The following is an 8,819-nucleotide window of genomic DNA, read 5'->3' on the forward strand; positions in this document are numbered from 1 at the left end:
AGTTTTCTGGGTTTTTCTCTGTTGCCGAAGATTTTGTTGTGGCGGTTGAATCTATATCGACTCATTCTGGTGCCGCTGCATTGGAGTTGATGGTACTTCGTCAGCACCCTGTACAGGCCAGCTGTGCTGCTGGCCTGTATATCTTGGCGAAAGCTATAATGGTAGGTCTGCGACCAACTTTTTATCTTCTTCTACGTTTGGTGCTTTTCTGTCAAAAACTGCCTTAATTAGAATTTGTGATTTAGAATTAAAATGGCACTTTGTGTTTGCAGTGCGTTGGTGCTGACCCAACAGCGTTCCTTGGATGCCTGACCTTCCTCTACCCCGGGTGAACCACGGGTGAAGGCTGCTGGTAGAAGGAGATCTGCTGGCGGAACCGCATGTTTAACGGCAAAAGTTGACTGGCTGGAAGTCCCGAAAAATTTTAGCACTCAAAAGTACTCCGGTTATTGTTACATTTTTTAATGATTTTAGCTTAATTTTTCATCCAAATTTGCATCCTGAAGAAGCGCTGCGGCTTCGCCGGACCGAGCTGACCTACTGAAACGCTCTGTCAAAACTGGCGTCTTCCTCGTTAGCTCACCTGAACAAAGAGGTTTTGGTGGAGGTAGTCACCCAAAAAAGCATCGACCAGATCGAAGTTTTGGCTAAAGACACCCCGGCCTCTTGGATGACTTCCCGTGAATTCCACTCACCGGAAAACTAATTTGACCGTCGAAGTGTCCCCGGGTACAACCTCGGGGCTCTCCAGTTAGTCACCCTAGAGACCTTTTCTTGTTTGTTTCGCATGGTTTGGACACGCTGTTCTCATCAGCACGTCGAGCTCAGTAGGTGAGCTCGTTCCGGGGAAACCGCCTCGCTTGTTCAAATGGTAACTTGCTTTCTTTTTTATTCTTCTTCTAATTAACCACCAAGAACTTTATATATATTTTTATTCTATGTCTTTGTAGGCGTTTCAAGAATATATTAGATATGTTATTGCATTGATATTCGTCTTATCAGTTGACCTTTGGTCATCTCTTCTGATTCTTGGCGTCAATCCACAGTTCGTGATGTTTTTTCTGATTTTTATTTTTCCACCGTGACATTTTTAGTTTTAAATTTTATTTGGAGCGATCGGGTTGTTCGTTCCATTGGTTGGCTTCGTCGGAGGCGATTATCGCTTCAGACTGGGTATATTGCTCTTTTTGCTAACGGGCGCATTGTAGTCAGTAGTAAGGATGAATGGTGCGTCGCCTTTCTCTCATGTTCTATCCTGTGTGGAATGAGTTTTCTGGGTTTTTGTCTGTCATCGAAGATTTTGTTGTGGCGGTTGAATCTATATCGACTCATTCTGGTGCCGCTGCGTTGGAGTTGACGGTTCTTAGTCAGCACCCTGTACAGACCGAGCTGACCTACTGAAACGCTCTGTCAAAACTGGCGTCTTCCTCGTTTGCTCACCTGAACAAAGAGGTTTTGGTGGAGATAGTCCCCCAAAAAAGCATCGAACAGATCGAAGTCTTGGCTAAAGACAGCCCGACCTCTTGGATGACTTCCCGTGAATTCCACTCACCGGAAGACTAACTTGACCGTCGAAGTTTCCCCAGGTACAACCTCGGGACTCTCCTGTTAGTCACCCTAGAGACCTTTTCTTGTGTGTTTCGCAGGGTTTGGACACACTCTTCTCATCAGCACGTCGAGCTCAGTAGGTGAGCTCTTTCCGGGGAAATCGCAGCACTTGTTCAAATGGTAACTTGCTTTCTTTTTTATTTTTCTTCTAATTAACCTCAAAAAATTTTATATATACTTTTATTTTATGTCTTTGTAGGTGTTTCAGGAATATATTAGATATGTTATTGCATTGATATTCGTCTTATCAGTTGACCTTTGGTCATCGCTTCTGATTCTTGGCGTCAATCCACAGTTCGTGATGTTTTTTCTGGTTTTCATTTTGTCACTTGTGACGTTTTTAGTTTTAAATTTTATTTGGAGCGATCGGGTTGTTCGTTCCATTGGTTGGTTTCGTCGGAGGCGATTAGCGCTTCAGACTGGGTATATTGCTCTTTTTGCTTACGGGCGCATTGTAGTCAGTAGTAAGGATGAATTGTGCGTCGCCTTTCTCTCATGTTCTATCCTGTGTGGAATGAGTTTTCTGGATTTTTGTCTGTCGTCGAAGATTTTGTTGTGGCGGTTGAATCTATATCGACTCATTCTGGTGCCGCTGCGTTGGAGTTGACGGTTCTTAGTCAGCACCCTGTACAGACCGAGTTGACCTACTGAAACGCTCTGTCAAAACTGACGTCTTCCTCGTTTGCTCACCTGAACAAAGAGGTTTTGGTGGAGGTAGTCCCCCAAAAAAGCATCGAACAGATCGAAGTCTTGGCTAAAGACAGCCTGGCCTCTTGGATGACTTCCCGTGAATTCCACTCACCGGAAGACTAATTTGACCGTCGAAGTTTCCCCGGGTACAACCTCGGGACTCTCCTGTTAGTCACCCTAGAGACCTTTTCTTGTGTGTTTCGCAGGGTTTGGACACACTCTTCTCATCAGCACGTCGAGCTCAGTAGGTGAGCTCTTTCCGGGGAAACCGCAGCACTTGTTCAAATGGTAACTTGCTTTCTTTTTTATTTTTCTTCTAATTAAGCTCAAAAAACTTTATATATACTTTTATTTTATGTCTTTGTAGGTGTTTCAGGAATATATTGGATATGTTATTGCATTGATATTCGTCTTATCAGTTGACCTTTGGTCATCGCTTCTGATTCTTGGCGTCAATCCACAGTTCGTGATGTTTTTTCTGGTTTTCATTTTGTCACTTGTGACGTTTTTAGTTTTAAATTTTATTTGGAGCGATCGGGTTGTTCGTTCCATTGGTTGGCTTCGTCAGAGGCGATTAGCGCTTCAGACTGGATATATTGCTCTTTTTGCCTACGGGCGCATTGTAGTCAGTAGTAAGGATGAATGGTGCGTCGCCTTTCTCTCATGTTCTATCCTGTGTGGAATGAGTCTTCTGGGTTTTTGTCTGTCATCGAAGATTTTGTTGTGGCGGTTGAATCTATATCGACTCATTCTGGTGCCGCTGCGTTGGAGTTGACGGTTCTTAATCAGCACCCTGTACAGACCGAGCTGACCTACTGAAACGCTCTGTCAAAACTGGCGCCTTTCTCGTTTGCTCACCTGAACAAAGAGGTTTTGGTGGAGGTAGTCCCCCAAAAAAGCATCGAACAGATCGAAGTCTTGGCTAAAGACAGCCCGGCCTCTTGGATGACTTCCCGTGAATTCCACTCACCGGAAGACTAACTTGACCGTCGAAATTTCCCCGGGTACAACCTCGGGACTCTCCTGTTAGTCACCCTAGAGACCTTTTCTTGTTTGTTTTGCAGGGTTTGGACACACTCTTCTCATCAGCACGTCGAGCTCAGTAGGTGAGCTCGTTCCGGGGAAACCGCAGTAATTGTTCAAATGGTAACTTGCTTTCTTTTTTATTTTTCTTCTGATTAATCTCAAACAACTTTATATATACTTTTATTTTATGTCTTTGAAGGTGTTTCAGGAATATATTAGATATGTTATTGCATTGATATTCGTCTTATCAGTTGACCTTTGGTCATCTCTTCTGATTCTTGACTTCAATCCACAGTTCGTGATGTTTTTTCTGGTTTTCATTTTGTCACTTGTGACGTTTTTAGTTTTAAATTTTATTTGGAGCGATCGGGTTGTTCGTTCCATTGGTTGGCTTCGTCGGAGGCGATTAGCGCTTCAGATTGGGTATATTGCTCTTTTTGCTTACGGGCGCATTGTAGTCAGTAGTAAGGATGAATGGTGCGTCGCCTTTCTCTCATGTTCTATCCTGTGTGGAATGAGTTTTCTGGGTTTTTCTCTGTTGCCGAAGATTTTGTTGTGGCGGTTGAATCTATATCGACTCATTCTGGTGCCGCTGCATTGGAGTTGATGGTACTTCGTCAGCACCCTGTACAGGCCAGCTGTGCTGCTGGCCTGTATATCTTGGCGAAAGCTATAATGGTAGGTCTGCGACCAACTTTTTATCTTCTTCTACGTTTGGTGCTTTTCTGTCAAAAACTGCCTTAATTAGAATTTGTGATTTAGAATTAAAATGGCACTTTGTGTTTGCAGTGCGTTGGTGCTGACCCAACAGCGTTCCTTGGATGCCTGACCTTCCTCTACCCCGGGTGAACCACGGGTGAAGGCTGCTGGTAGAAGGAGATCTGCTGGCGGAACCGCATGTTTAACGGCAAAAGTTGACTGGCTGGAAGTCCCGAAAAATTTTAGCACTCAAAAGTACTCCGGTTATTGTTACATTTTTTAATGATTTTAGCTTAATTTTTCATCCAAATTTGCATCCTGAAGAAGCGCTGCGGCTTCGCCGGACCGAGCTGACCTACTGAAACGCTCTGTCAAAACTGGCGTCTTCCTCGTTAGCTCACCTGAACAAAGAGGTTTTGGTGGAGGTAGTCACCCAAAAAAGCATCGACCAGATCGAAGTTTTGGCTAAAGACACCCCGGCCTCTTGGATGACTTCCCGTGAATTCCACTCACCGGAAAACTAATTTGACCGTCGAAGTGTCCCCGGGTACAACCTCGGGGCTCTCCAGTTAGTCACCCTAGAGACCTTTTCTTGTTTGTTTCGCATGGTTTGGACACGCTGTTCTCATCAGCACGTCGAGCTCAGTAGGTGAGCTCGTTCCGGGGAAACCGCCTCGCTTGTTCAAATGGTAACTTGCTTTCTTTTTTATTCTTCTTCTAATTAACCACCAAGAACTTTATATATATTTTTATTCTATGTCTTTGTAGGCGTTTCAAGAATATATTAGATATGTTATTGCATTGATATTCGTCTTATCAGTTGACCTTTGGTCATCTCTTCTGATTCTTGGCGTCAATCCACAGTTCGTGATGTTTTTTCTGATTTTTATTTTTCCACCGTGACATTTTTAGTTTTAAATTTTATTTGGAGCGATCGGGTTGTTCGTTCCATTGGTTGGCTTCGTCGGAGGCGATTATCGCTTCAGACTGGGTATATTGCTCTTTTTGCTAACGGGCGCATTGTAGTCAGTAGTAAGGATGAATGGTGCGTCGCCTTTCTCTCATGTTCTATCCTGTGTGGAATGAGTTTTCTGGGTTTTTGTCTGTCATCGAAGATTTTGTTGTGGCGGTTGAATCTATATCGACTCATTCTGGTGCCGCTGCGTTGGAGTTGACGGTTCTTAGTCAGCACCCTGTACAGACCGAGCTGACCTACTGAAACGCTCTGTCAAAACTGGCGTCTTCCTCGTTTGCTCACCTGAACAAAGAGGTTTTGGTGGAGATAGTCCCCCAAAAAAGCATCGAACAGATCGAAGTCTTGGCTAAAGACAGCCCGACCTCTTGGATGACTTCCCGTGAATTCCACTCACCGGAAGACTAACTTGACCGTCGAAGTTTCCCCAGGTACAACCTCGGGACTCTCCTGTTAGTCACCCTAGAGACCTTTTCTTGTGTGTTTCGCAGGGTTTGGACACACTCTTCTCATCAGCACGTCGAGCTCAGTAGGTGAGCTCTTTCCGGGGAAATCGCAGCACTTGTTCAAATGGTAACTTGCTTTCTTTTTTATTTTTCTTCTAATTAACCTCAAAAAATTTTATATATACTTTTATTTTATGTCTTTGTAGGTGTTTCAGGAATATATTAGATATGTTATTGCATTGATATTCGTCTTATCAGTTGACCTTTGGTCATCGCTTCTGATTCTTGGCGTCAATCCACAGTTCGTGATGTTTTTTCTGGTTTTCATTTTGTCACTTGTGACGTTTTTAGTTTTAAATTTTATTTGGAGCGATCGGGTTGTTCGTTCCATTGGTTGGTTTCGTCGGAGGCGATTAGCGCTTCAGACTGGGTATATTGCTCTTTTTGCTTACGGGCGCATTGTAGTCAGTAGTAAGGATGAATTGTGCGTCGCCTTTCTCTCATGTTCTATCCTGTGTGGAATGAGTTTTCTGGATTTTTGTCTGTCGTCGAAGATTTTGTTGTGGCGGTTGAATCTATATCGACTCATTCTGGTGCCGCTGCGTTGGAGTTGACGGTTCTTAGTCAGCACCCTGTACAGACCGAGTTGACCTACTGAAACGCTCTGTCAAAACTGACGTCTTCCTCGTTTGCTCACCTGAACAAAGAGGTTTTGGTGGAGGTAGTCCCCCAAAAAAGCATCGAACAGATCGAAGTCTTGGCTAAAGACAGCCTGGCCTCTTGGATGACTTCCCGTGAATTCCACTCACCGGAAGACTAATTTGACCGTCGAAGTTTCCCCGGGTACAACCTCGGGACTCTCCTGTTAGTCACCCTAGAGACCTTTTCTTGTGTGTTTCGCAGGGTTTGGACACACTCTTCTCATCAGCACGTCGAGCTCAGTAGGTGAGCTCTTTCCGGGGAAACCGCAGCACTTGTTCAAATGGTAACTTGCTTTCTTTTTTATTTTTCTTCTAATTAAGCTCAAAAAACTTTATATATACTTTTATTTTATGTCTTTGTAGGTGTTTCAGGAATATATTGGATATGTTATTGCATTGATATTCGTCTTATCAGTTGACCTTTGGTCATCGCTTCTGATTCTTGGCGTCAATCCACAGTTCGTGATGTTTTTTCTGGTTTTCATTTTGTCACTTGTGACGTTTTTAGTTTTAAATTTTATTTGGAGCGATCGGGTTGTTCGTTCCATTGGTTGGCTTCGTCAGAGGCGATTAGCGCTTCAGACTGGATATATTGCTCTTTTTGCCTACGGGCGCATTGTAGTCAGTAGTAAGGATGAATGGTGCGTCGCCTTTCTCTCATGTTCTATCCTGTGTGGAATGAGTCTTCTGGGTTTTTGTCTGTCATCGAAGATTTTGTTGTGGCGGTTGAATCTATATCGACTCATTCTGGTGCCGCTGCGTTGGAGTTGACGGTTCTTAATCAGCACCCTGTACAGACCGAGCTGACCTACTGAAACGCTCTGTCAAAACTGGCGCCTTTCTCGTTTGCTCACCTGAACAAAGAGGTTTTGGTGGAGGTAGTCCCCCAAAAAAGCATCGAACAGATCGAAGTCTTGGCTAAAGACAGCCCGGCCTCTTGGATGACTTCCCGTGAATTCCACTCACCGGAAGACTAACTTGACCGTCGAAATTTCCCCGGGTACAACCTCGGGACTCTCCTGTTAGTCACCCTAGAGACCTTTTCTTGTTTGTTTTGCAGGGTTTGGACACACTCTTCTCATCAGCACGTCGAGCTCAGTAGGTGAGCTCGTTCCGGGGAAACCGCAGTAATTGTTCAAATGGTAACTTGCTTTCTTTTTTATTTTTCTTCTGATTAATCTCAAACAACTTTATATATACTTTTATTTTATGTCTTTGAAGGTGTTTCAGGAATATATTAGATATGTTATTGCATTGATATTCGTCTTATCAGTTGACCTTTGGTCATCTCTTCTGATTCTTGACTTCAATCCACAGTTCGTGATGTTTTTTCTGGTTTTCATTTTGTCACTTGTGACGTTTTTAGTTTTAAATTTTATTTGGAGCGATCGGGTTGTTCGTTCCATTGGTTGGCTTCGTCGGAGGCGATTAGCGCTTCAGATTGGGTATATTGCTCTTTTTGCTTACGGGCGCATTGTAGTCAGTAGTAAGGATGAATGGTGCGTCGCCTTTCTCTCATGTTCTATCCTGTGTGGAATGAGTTTTCTGGGTTTTTCTCTGTTGCCGAAGATTTTGTTGTGGCGGTTGAATCTATATCGACTCATTCTGGTGCCGCTGCATTGGAGTTGATGGTACTTCGTCAGCACCCTGTACAGGCCAGCTGTGCTGCTGGCCTGTATATCTTGGCGAAAGCTATAATGGTAGGTCTGCGACCAACTTTTTATCTTCTTCTACGTTTGGTGCTTTTCTGTCAAAAACTGCCTTAATTAGAATTTGTGATTTAGAATTAAAATGGCACTTTGTGTTTGCAGTGCGTTGGTGCTGACCCAACAGCGTTCCTTGGATGCCTGACCTTCCTCTACCCCGGGTGAACCACGGGTGAAGGCTGCTGGTAGAAGGAGATCTGCTGGCGGAACCGCATGTTTAACGGCAAAAGTTGACTGGCTGGAAGTCCCGAAAAATTTTAGCACTCAAAAGTACTCCGGTTATTGTTACATTTTTTAATGATTTTAGCTTAATTTTTCATCCAAATTTGCATCCTGAAGAAGCGCTGCGGCTTCGCCGGACCGAGCTGACCTACTGAAACGCTCTGTCAAAACTGGCGTCTTCCTCGTTAGCTCACCTGAACAAAGAGGTTTTGGTGGAGGTAGTCACCCAAAAAAGCATCGACCAGATCGAAGTTTTGGCTAAAGACACCCCGGCCTCTTGGATGACTTCCCGTGAATTCCACTCACCGGAAAACTAATTTGACCGTCGAAGTGTCCCCGGGTACAACCTCGGGGCTCTCCAGTTAGTCACCCTAGAGACCTTTTCTTGTTTGTTTCGCATGGTTTGGACACGCTGTTCTCATCAGCACGTCGAGCTCAGTAGGTGAGCTCGTTCCGGGGAAACCGCCTCGCTTGTTCAAATGGTAACTTGCTTTCTTTTTTATTCTTCTTCTAATTAACCACCAAGAACTTTATATATATTTTTATTCTATGTCTTTGTAGGCGTTTCAAGAATATATTAGATATGTTATTGCATTGATATTCGTCTTATCAGTTGACCTTTGGTCATCTCTTCTGATTCTTGGCGTCAATCCACAGTTCGTGATGTTTTTTCTGATTTTTATTTTTCCACCGTGACATTTTTAGTTTTAAATTTTATTTGGAGCGATCGGGTTGTTCGTTCCATTGG

The sequence above is a fragment of the Coffea arabica genome, chromosome 6e (genome assembly GCF_036785885.1).
Source record: "Coffea arabica cultivar ET-39 chromosome 6e, Coffea Arabica ET-39 HiFi, whole genome shotgun sequence".
Lineage (NCBI taxonomy): Eukaryota > Viridiplantae > Streptophyta > Magnoliopsida > Gentianales > Rubiaceae > Coffea > Coffea arabica.